The sequence below is a fragment of the Myotis brandtii genome, unplaced genomic scaffold (assembly GCF_000412655.1).
Source record: "Myotis brandtii unplaced genomic scaffold, ASM41265v1 scaffold192, whole genome shotgun sequence".
Classification (NCBI taxonomy): domain Eukaryota; kingdom Metazoa; phylum Chordata; class Mammalia; order Chiroptera; family Vespertilionidae; genus Myotis; species Myotis brandtii.
This window is the reverse complement of record NW_005357159.1, coordinates 1245185-1257123: the sequence shown is the minus strand read 5'-3', so window position 1 is coordinate 1257123 and position 11939 is coordinate 1245185.

Sequence of the window (11939 nt, the reverse complement as noted above, 5' to 3'; positions counted from 1 at the left end):
CAGGCTGTGTGGGGTGACCAGGCTGGCAGGGGGGCAGTTGGGGGCAATTAGGCTGGCAGGGGGGGCAGTTGGGAGCGACCTGGCCGGCAGCAGGGTCAGTTAGGGGCGATCAGGCCAGCACACAGAGGCAGTGAGGGGTGATCAGGCCGGCAGGCAGGTGAGCGGTTAGGAGACAGTGGTCCAGGATTGTTAGAGGGATGTCCAAATGCCAGTTTAGGCCCAATCCCAGGGCCTAAACCGGCAGTCGGACATCGCCCAAGGGGTCCTAGATTGGAGAGGGTGCAGGCTGGGCTGAGGGGACCCCCCCATGCACAAATTTCGTGCATCAGGCCTCTAGGATAAGGAGCAAAGAGCAGCTAACAACGTAGGAAGGAACCACAGATGCTAAGGGGAGAGTTTCAACAAGGAGGGCTTAATGAACAAGGTGAGCAGTATGGGATTGAAAAGGATGAGAATTTAGGAAAGGTTTACACTTGGTCATTAGGAAGTCTTGGTGAGGAGGAAATAGAGAGCATGGATTGTGGAGAGAGAAGTGGATGTGAAGGAAGGCGGTGTCAGAACAAAGATGAAGTGTGCTTCCGGGGTGAGGTCATCCACTAAAAGGGGACTGAGGCTGGGCTGGGGGACAATGGAAAGGTCAAAGCCATTGCGGGAAGAGAAGAGCCAACTAGCAATAGGCTGGAGAATTGTGGAGAGCATCAGTAACACGGCTGAGGTGAGTGGCATGGCCTCCAAATAGGCCCAATCTACATGGTTTTGTAATGGCTCTGGGATTTGGGGTCAGGATCAGAGAAAAAGAATGTAAAATTTCTAGAGTTGAGGATTAACAACACAGTCCTGGGGAAATCCTAGGGCAGTGGTCGGCAAACTGTGGCCCCTTGAGTGTGGCTCTTCCACAAAATACCACGTGCGGGCACGCACGTACAGTGTGATTGAAACTTCGTGGCCACACTCAAGGGGCCAAAGAGCTGCATGTGGCTCACGAGCCACAGTTTCCGACCACTGTCCTAGGGGACTAACGATCATCATTGAAATGAAGGTTTATGTGGTTGAGACTAAGACGTGAACTAAGGACAAGAAGCCAAACAGGAGTTGCAGGGAAGCTGAGATGAGAGCAAAGAGCACATTCAATGTGAATGACCCCAGCCTTCTCTCTTTACTTCACTCAGAGAAATTTCGAATTCTCAAAGACAGTAAGTCCTGAGCCAAGACCCTCCATGAAGGGTGCTGATATGGTGCAGAGGTGTGAAGGTTATTCATTGGAGGAGAGAAGAATCAAGGAACCAAGAAGTAGGCTAAGAGGAGATGTGGTTTTGCTCATCATTACATCACCAGATAGTACTTAACCCATAGTAGGCACTCCATACATAATGAATGAATGAATGAATGAATGAATGAATGGCATAGTCTAGTGCAGCGGTTCTCAACCTGTGGGTCGTGACCCCTTTGGCGCTCGAACGACCTTTTCAGAGGGGTCGCCTAAGACCATCCTGCATATCAGATATTTACATTACGATTCATGACAGTAGCAACATTACAGTTATGAAGTAGCAACGAAAATAATTTTATGGTTGGGTCATAACATGAGGAACTGTATTTAAAGGGCCAGAAGGTTGAGAACCACTGGTCTAGTGGCATGGACATGAAAGTCATTTAGGATGATGCAGAAGACACTGAAAGGTTACAGTGGAATTAGGGCAACGGAGAAGAAGATGCACAGTGGGGAAGAAACAAACCATCAAGAATCCAGAACTGAGCATGGCTCTGAAAAGGAAGGACACCTGGAAATGAAAGCCAGAGAAAAGCAGGAACATCTATCCATCCGCCCTGAATCAGGAAAGGAGCGATGTGAGAGGTGGAGAGCTTCCTTCTCCCAGCACTTGGCAGAGGCTGGTATTGTACCAGAGCTCTGTACTTTTCACAGATTTAATCTTATGCCATCTGTGTCTTTTATTTATTTTTTGTTAATGTATTTCTATTGATTTTTTACAGAGAGGAAGGGAGAGGGATAGAGAGTTAGAAGCATCGATGAGAGAGAAACATCGATCAGCTGCCTCCTGCACACCCCCTACTGGGGATATGCCCGCAACCAAGGTACATGCCCTTGACCAGAATCGAACCTGGGACCTTTCAGTCCGCAGGCCGATGCTCTATCCACTGAGCCAAACCAGTTAGGGCCCATCTGTGTCTTTTAAAGATTCTCTATGGCCAGGGTTTTGGAAGGATTTCTGAAGACTTTCCAGCTCAGTCCGTAGCCTTTGTGATACAGTAAAATAGAGGAGGAGGCCAGGAAAGAGGACACGGGCGCGGGGAGAAGAGGAGGAGGCTGGTGGAGCGCACCGGACGGAAAGCCGAGGCTCCTGAGAGTTTTCTTTCTCGTATTTCAGGTTACGGACCAGGTGCTTTCCCCGATCCTACCGTCAGTAATCATGTCCATGCTGACAATTACAAAACAGTCACAGGAATATAAAGTACAGCATAGGGAACATACTCAGAAATATTATGACTATGTATGGTGCCAGGTGGGTAGTAGACTTAAAGGGGCAACAGTTTGTAAATTATATAAATGTCTAATTACTTTGCTGTACACCTGAAACTAATATACTATTGAATGTCAACTGTAATTGAAAAATAAAATTTGAAAAAAAAGTCTAAACTAAGGTCATACTCAGCAAGCAGAATGAGTGGAAGGCAGTGAGGCAGTCCCAGGGAGACGAGCAGGGCAAGAATATGGCCATCCCCACTGCTGTGGGATGTGGGGCAGGCTCCCCCTCTTCCAGAGCACACGGAACCCCCGGAGCTGGAGAAGAGCACGTCTCTGCCAGCTCTAGGGACTTTTGGGGTATTTTCTGGGCTGATACAATACCAGCTGAGTCATTGAGAACAGTCTGCATTTCTTAACAGACTATGTTTCATTTGTTGCCTGCATTGGGTCTACAGCATTTTCTTACACTAGCAGGACTTACTAATAAGAAGTCATTTGCCGAGTGCTTTGCAAATTATTGTACTAGACTTAACATTTTATTCCTATGAGGTTTCCCCCAACATAGAAGAGGGACTGTTGGCCACAATGTGAATTGGTTTCTTTGTTACAAATACATTTCTTGTTCGGGGAGAATTGGGGATTGTACAAATTATAGGCAGTTTACTGAAAAGTCTATTTTTTATTGGGCCTGGTGACTGTGTAGCAGGTACAGTTTTATAACTGTCACGTGGTTTTTAAGGCAGTTGCCCCTCAGAGGGTGCTGCTGGGAAACCTCAGGCCTGCTGTTTCCAAGCACTGGAACCGAGAACGTTGGATGAATCTGAAAGCTCAGTGCCAGCGACGGGGAGGCCCCAATCCATCCGGGTCTGAATGTAGCACGAGAAGTAAAAGCCAGGGCCCTGTTATAGTCAAAGGCTTGGGAGCGACTTCTCTAAGAAATCCTTTGTAAAAATCGGACAATCTGTAAATTCCTCCCCTTGATCCAAAAAGAAATAGAGTAATAGCTCCCATCATCCCTAAACTTAGAATAAGTTTTAAAAGGGAAAAATAAAGAAAAAATTGAGCCGCTGTGACCCTTTATGTCTAGACACAGCGGTGAGAACATGAGAGAAAATTTTCTTCTTTCGTTTGGCTGTGGGTCAGGTGGAGACCAGAATAGAGTCGCCTCCACTGCATTTTCATGCCATGCAGATGTGATCGTTAAGAGTCTGGGTACATGTTCTCCAGACTTGTTTTTTATGCTGCCTCATCACTTTTTAGGTGTGTCATCTGAGGCAAGTGAGTTAATGTGTGAGCTTTAGTCTCATTATCTGTAAAGTGAGAAAATACGATCACGCTCTCCCAGGTGTGTGATGGTGCATACGAAATCCTTGGCACAGAGCCAGGCACACAGTAAGCACTTAATAGTGGCTTGGTTGCAGTGATGATGACTGAGAGGGCTTAAAAAATACGGGTCTAGTGACCTCTAATGAATGGAGGTGGAGGATCCTCAGTAACATTGGATAGTTATGCTAGATGACTCAAAACCCAGTACAATGATAGTCAATACAGTAAAGAAAAATGCAGTGAGTCTGGGAAAAACAAAAACACACACACAAACAAAAAACAAACAAGCAATGCTCAGGGTGCAGCGTAGCAAATGGTAATAAAACATAAGCCTCATCCATTTTCCCAGACGCTTCCAACAAGAGTCCCATCTGCGGCTCCTTGACTGAAGAATCTTGGTCGGATTGTATTACAAGTTTTATCCTACTTACTAAGTACTTGTGCTTTTGGGGGGGCTTATAAATATAGATTTTTTTCACTTACTCCCTAAGCCACCTCTAATTTATAGACTAGCTGCTCTTACCCTTGTGATTTCCGGTGTTAAAATAATTTCTTTATTCCTGGTTCCATCATGGGTTACTCTCCCTTGCATGTTTGCCACACCTGATCCCAGACCCGGACCAGCTCCCAGCATCAGTCTTAGAGTGCTATTAACCCCAAAGGATTCCAGTGTTTTTCAGTTCTTCCTTTCACACACATTTGACTTCATCTGGGGAAAGGACACCCCACTGGAAATTCTCATCCAGGGTATGCCTTCGCCACAATGGTAGCTGTTGTCTTTCTGTGTAAGTCCACATTCCAAATTCTTGCTTATACCTTTGCAGGTGAGGAGGCATTGGGTAGTGTAATTTTCTCTCCTCTGGTCAGGACATGGACGTACTAGTATATGATGTCTAACTGGGTGACCTGGCAGCCACTCTGCCCTGGGCGTCTGCCTAAATACACAGCAGATTTTACCATTTACAAGTCATCATCGTATGTTAATCACTCATTTGTATCTAATAAAGGCCATTAGCTCACATCCCTACCAATTTTCCTACTCCACCCCTGTATTTGCCTAAATATATTTAGGAACTTTAATTAGCATAGGTTCTTTTGAGAGGAAGGAGACAAGAAAAGCCCATTTAATCTTTATAGGATATGTAATTCTGCTTAAACATAAGGCTTTAAATGTAACACCACTAAGAAATATTTCCGAGCTAATCCCCATAAGACAGTAAAATGCCTTAAAATTTGAACCATAGGGATGCCAATCCCTACTCGGCCATAAAAAAAGGTGGACCTACCTAGAGGGTATTATACTAAGTGAAAAAAAATCAGTCATCGAAAGACAAATACCACATGATTTCACTTATAGGAGGAATTTAAAGAACAATATAAATGGACAAACGAAACAGAAACATACTTATAGATACAGAGAACAAACTGATGGTTGCCAGATGGGAGGCAGGATTGGGGGAGAAAGGTGAAGGGATTGAGAAGTACAGATTGGTAGTTACAGAATAGTCGCAGGCATGTAAAGTACAGGATAGGGAATACAGTCAATAATATTGTAATAACTCTGTATGGTGCCGGGTGAGTGCTGGAAACATCGGGGGGGATCACTTTGTAAAGTATATGACTGTCTAACAAGTCAGCTGTACACCTGAAACTAATACAAAATAATATTGAATGTCAACTGTAATTGAAAAATAAAATTAAAAAAAATACCAATCCCAATGGCTTGTGACATTGCTCTATCTTTAAGACCGGGGGGAGGGTTTTTTATATCCATTCCAGACACTAGCTTCTGTCTTTCAGGAGACCGGGAGCAAGGCGAAGGAAGGAAGACAGAAAGGCTTTGAGTCAGAGACCTGCATCCATATTCTAGTCCCTGAACTCCCTCCCCGGTGATCTCCGTGGCGTGCTCCAGATCCCGTGAGGCTGGATTTTCTCACTGTAAAATGGGAGACCTATTCTTTAGGTGTGATGTGAAGATTAGGGACCATTACGTAAAGTGCTGCCTGTCACCTGCGTTGATGCCCAATACATAGTAGTTGCCATTATTATGTTTGGTTACGCTGGCAGGGTGATTTATTTTTTAATTAATGTATGTCTATTTGGAAATTCATCATAACTGCTTTCAAACTCAAAAACATTAAAGGTGCATGGTGTGAAAGTTATATCTCAATAAAGCTAAATTTTATTTTTAATTTAGAAAATGGAATCTATCAAATTCCCTTAGAAAATATAAAAAGTGATTTTTAAACTGAAAAGCCCCAGTGCCTATTCTGAAGGTGACCAATAAATACTGGTTAATGGACTTCATCTGTGGTTTTTCATGAGAACACTATGTGGCCTGTCCTTAATCCAAACATTAATTACCACTTTTGTATCGTTGTTATGATAATCATACGCCCTGGGAAATAGTTTGAAATTCATGAAAAAAAAGTACATCCTCATGTTTTGACAAATGGGTACAATGAGTTCCAAAAACTGGGTTCATAAGCCAAAACCAATGTCATCATCAATCATTAAATAGTCCCATTCAAATGGATGTAAAACGTCAGTGTTCCTCTTCCTGGAGTGAGTACTGGCGCCTCAGCTACGGGTGTGGGAAGCCCCGGCTCTCTCCTGCTGCCCTTTCTCTTCCAGGCTCCCACCCCCCGCAAGGCCACTGCCTCCAACCTCCAATCCATGGAAAGGAAGAATGAGTAAGGTGAGGCCAGGCAAAGCATCTTGGTGCTAATATGTAAATAACATTCATAATCCGAGAACATGTAAAACTGTAAAGTGTTGCATTATGAAATCAAATGTTTAGATATTTGAACCAATATGGTGGCATGAGGGGCACCCATACTCACCATTTCGGAGAATGCTGATTAGTGCTGACCGAAAGTAACATTCACAATATTTGACAAGCTCTTCTTTTCCAATTAGGTGTGGTATTTCTTACTAGTAGTTAGAGTCTATTTGTTGGCATTTGGGGTGGCGGTATAACAGCTCAAATTGGGGTTAAAAAGAAACATCATATTGAAAGGTCAGATGACTCCCAGCAAACATTGGTTACTAAAAAACAAATTATCTGCATCAAAAATTGGCATATAAACCCAGCCAGTGTGGCTCAGTGGTTGAGCATTGACACATGAACCAGGAGGTCAGAGTTCAATTCCCGGTCAGGGCACATGCCCAGGTTGCAGGCTTGATCCCCAGTAGGGGGCAGCCGATCAATGATTTTCTCTTATCATTGACTAGAGGCCCAGTGCACAAAATTCATGCATGGGTAGGGTCCCTAGGCCTGGCGGGCAATCAGGGCCCATCAGGTTTCCCCTCCCCACCCCCGCCTCCCTGCCTCCTCCTTCCCTTCCTCCCTCAGCGCCCCGCTGCCACCGCCTCTGGTCGCCCACCATGTTCCTCGCTGCCCCTGGTGGCCAGTGCAGGTCATAGTGAGCGATCGAACTCCTGGTCTCCTGGTTGAACTCCCGAGGGGACACTTTGCATATTAGCCTTTTATATATATAGATGTTTCTATCTCTCTCTCCCTCTCTCTGAAGTTAATTAAAAAAAAAAACCTCAAAAAAAATTGGCATATAAGCACAGAGCTTAGGTGAGTAAAACTTTTATCTAGAGAGTATATACAAAGGGAGATGTGTAAAGAGTGTTAATTAACCTGCTTCCCCCCTCCGTCCCCTCTAATGCATCCTACACCCTCTTTCTAAAATACCATCATATTTCTCAACCCTGATGAAAATCCCTCAGTAAGTCCTTATCACATAGGTGACATGGGTGCCTGTCTCCTAGTGTGTCCTGCACAGGCCCAAGCTCCAGTCGCACTGGAAAACGTGTCATCCTTACCCACAGCAACCACTCGCCCTCACACAGCCTCCTTCTGAGAGGCCCTTCCACTGCGGCCTAGAAAATTCTAACTCATCATAAAAAGTGTTTGCGGCATCACCTCTTCCGGGTGCCTCCTGACGTCTGTCTCAGGTGGCTCTGCGTGTCCCCCTCACTGTGCTTCCCTGGCACTCACGACATATCCCCGTGGTAAGCCATAAACACTTCTACTCTAATTTTCTCCTTCTTTGCCTCCACTCAACCAGCAGCTGTTTCTACAGGACTGAAACTCATTTATCTTAGGATCTGCAGTATACCCGCGGGCTTGCAATGCAATAGGCACTCAGTAAAATGCTGGTCTGAATGAAAGAGGGAATGAATCTAAAGCTTCGTAACTCTTCTTGCTGGAGTAAACTGATATCCCAGAAACTGCAATTTTAAGTATCATTTTTATTTTTTTTAGAGCTGGACACAATTCACTTTTTTCATAGAGGAGGCTCACTCTGAGCCGGAATGTGAGACCTGGACTTTCTTTCCTTGGATTCGTAGGTTCCACCTCTTCAAAATATTGCTCAGCAAAAACACAGGTGATGCGTGACGGCAGGTGAATATTTATGCACGTTAAATCCAATAAGGTTTATCCAGGGTATTCGGGACCGTAACGCTACAATGGGGTTTCCAAGAGGGGAGGATGTGGCCCCGCAGACAGTTGTGGGGGGAGAGCTGGAGGGACCAGGGAGAGCACGTGGCGCACAGGTCCTCCGATGGTCCATGCGCGGGCATTAGGGGTGGGGGGTGAGCCCCTGAAATTGCACATGACATGTTTTGTCTAAGTATTGAGGTGTGTGTTCCCTGAGGGTGGATGGGCCCATCGCGTTCATTAACGCCTGAAAACCATCTGAGACCAATAAAAGGGTAAGATGTAGCCCAGGATCAACCCTTCCCTTTGTGAAGAAAACTGAGGCCTGGGCGGTTGGGTGGCCTGTGCCTGGCACCCAGTTCCCAGGGACCTTCCCCCGGCTAGCCCAGCTGACACCCCATCAGAGAAGCCTGATGCTTCTGGCAGTTTCCTCAGAAAGGCTTCTTAAACTGACGGCCGTGTTCCATGTGTCCTAAATTAAATATCATATCAAAGGGTACCCCTTCAGAACCGGGGTAAGGAATACGCGGCTTGCATTTGATCTCCGTTTTACACCAGATTACGTAACTGCTACGATTAAGTGCTATTTGATACTTTTCATTTTTTGCTCCACACACACTCCGGAGACACCTTTGAATTTAGTTTAAATTTGTCCTGCAGGTCAGAATGCGCATTTTATAATAAAATGACTGCGCTGTGCTGGAGCTTTTAAAATGGCAGTTTCGTGGGTTCTTCGTTTCTAAAATTGTCATGGCTTGCTTTATGTATACATCAGCCAAGTTACTGAACTCCTCTAAAGGGACTATGTACTTTGTAACTTTGTTTTCTCTGCTGGAAATGACTGCGTTCCCTGGAAAATTCTTGTTTCGACTCCATGTTTATGCTTCTCAGGCCCTTTGGTTTGGAAGAGTGAGAAAGAGGGGCTGTTTGTTTCTGTTTCTGGTGGAACTCGTCCCTCTTCGGTTCCTGCCTTCGTGCACTTGCTGACAAAGGGGACAGGAACGGTCCATCATCAGGAGTGTTTTCTTGGCTCTTGAATAATACCGAAGGCGAGCAGGAGGTGCTTCCCAGGCCGCACAGCTGCCCATGGTGATGGTGATTCTACTTCGAGCTCGGGATTGTTGCTGAAAACGTCTCGTTCGGAGTGTTCAGTGGCGGGGTGAGGGGAGGAAGCTCCCAATGGCAGAAGAGCTCAATGACATGTACCACTATCATTATGAGACTGAGTTGGAGGCGGGAGTGGGTGGGGGGCTGGATGGGGGGTGGAGACCTGTCCCTCTCTAGGATTTCCTAAAAAAGACTGGCTCGTACAGAGAAAGAAAGGCCAGAGGGAAAATGATAGGCACATGATGTAAATGTGGAGAAATAAAGCATTAGCGCTGTGTACACAGTAGGGACAAATGCATGTACACGGCCAATGCAGAACAGAACCCAGGGAGCAGGAGGGGGCATGAAGGAGACATGAAAGCCCAGACCAAAGGCAAAGCAACACAGGGCAGAGGAGGAGCAGGAGTTCAGAGCTGATGGCAAAAGAAGACCAGGAAGAGTGGGAGGGGCAGCCAGATTCCTGCTGTCTGCCCTCCACTCCCCACTCTCTCACTGGACCCTCCTCAGCCCATCCTGCACCTGCAGAGATACCCAAGGTACCCGCTTGCTGCCCCGCCTCTCCAAGCTCCCCTTGGAAGCGTATTCCTCCAGCTTCCAATCATTCATTCATGTATGTGAGCATTTATTCAGCTAATGTTTGTTGAGAATGGCTTCTGGCAAGAGTCATGACTTCATCTATCTAGCCTTGGAGCAGGGCTGCCAGGAAATGGCGATGAGGAAGTAAAACCTGGGACTGTTCCAAGAGCCTTAATTACCTGCAGTGTGCAGTTACATCCTAATAGAATTGGGGTCACTGGCTAAACGGCCCCCTTTCCCCAGGCTCCTTCATATGGTTGCCGAGTCACTGTTTCATCTGAACAGACTAGACCAGGGGTCCTCAAACTTTTTAAACAGGGGGCCAGTTCACTGTCTCTCAGACCGTTGGAGGGCCGGACTATAGTTTAAAAAAAAATTATGAACAAATTCCTATGCACACTGCACATATCTTATTTTGAAGTAAAAAAACAAAACGGGAAAAAATACAATATTTGTATTTGCATGTGGCCCACGGGCCGTAGTTTGAGGACCCTTGGACCAGACTGTATGTGTGAGTGGACAATTGGGTGCCAGGCAATTGAAGAAATGCCCTGTGATATTGATTAGGAGTTGGTTGTTATGTTATTACATTATTCTTGACCCATTTTCCACCGTTCTTCCCCAATCTCCAAGCCAGCTGTGTGTACTACCATGCTGAACGTTGGCCCACAAACCCCAACCCTGGGGGCTTCATTGAGAACACAGGCAGAAGACTGGGTGGTAATCCTGCATTCTCATTGGAAATAACATGATTCCTACAGTGCTCTCCTTTGTCTAACTTCCATCTTTTACATCTCTCACAGGGTCCTTTGTTTTAAGATTTTTGCTTACAAATCAATTGTTTAACTTTTTTACAAAGGCAACATGCACATGATTAATTAACAGTTAAAGAATACAGACAATCATAAAAATTACAAAGCAAAAATCCTGGACTCTGCTCTTCCCTTTCTTAATTTTGCTGCCCTGAGGCAATCATTGTTCCATCTGTGGTTTTTGGGTTTGTTTTGAGGGTTTGTTTTGGTTGCCATCTCCACAGCTCTAAACAACAAGCTTCTACTTCTGTTTCTTGATTTATTTATTTTAGGCCTCATTTGTTGATTCCCTCCTGTGACATCCCCTTCTCGCCTCTTCCCAGGGATTCAGTTTGCCCTCAACTTCTCCCAACCTTGTGGCCTGAACCTCTGTTTGTATAATGTTGAAGTTTCTGGCATTTACACTGTATTCCACAAAGTCAGGTCTCCTGTGATTGGCCCACAGGTTGATTCTAAATAGTCCAAGTCAATAGACACCATTTATATGATCATAAATATGTAAATGGTATCTATCTAGAGCAGTGATTCCCAAAGTGGGCGCTACCGCCCCCCGGTGGGCGCTGCAGCGATCCAGGGGGGTGGTGATGGCCACAGGTGCATTTGGGGGCGATAAGTAACTGCTATTAAAATTAAAAAAAAATTAATTTCCAGGGGCTGAGTAATATTTTTTTCTGGAAAGGGGGCGGTAGGCCAAATAAGTTTGGGAACCACTGATCTAGAGCCAGGTGGTGAGCTCGGATCACCCAGCCTCCTCTGTGGTTCCACGATCACAGCTGTGTCCTCCAATGGAAGATGATTCGAGAGTAAAGTTTAAATGGATTCTCCTGTTGTGGGTTCTACCATGTCACCAAAATCACATTTAACTTTAGTTTCCTTTTTATTTGGACCGCAACTTCCTGATAATGGGATTTTTTTTTCTTTTTTCTCTGATTCCTTTTCTTTTGTATGCATGTAATGAGTTTTTTTTAAAATATACTTTATTGATTTTTTACAGAGAGGAAGGGAGAGAGATAGAGAGTCAGAAACATCGATGAGAGAGAAACATCGATCAGCTGCCTCTTGCACATCTCCTACTGGGGATGTGCCCGCAACCCAGGTACATGCCCTTGACCGGAATCGAACCTGGGACCTTTCAGTCCGCAGGCCGACGCTCTATCCACTGAGCCAAACCGGTTTCGGC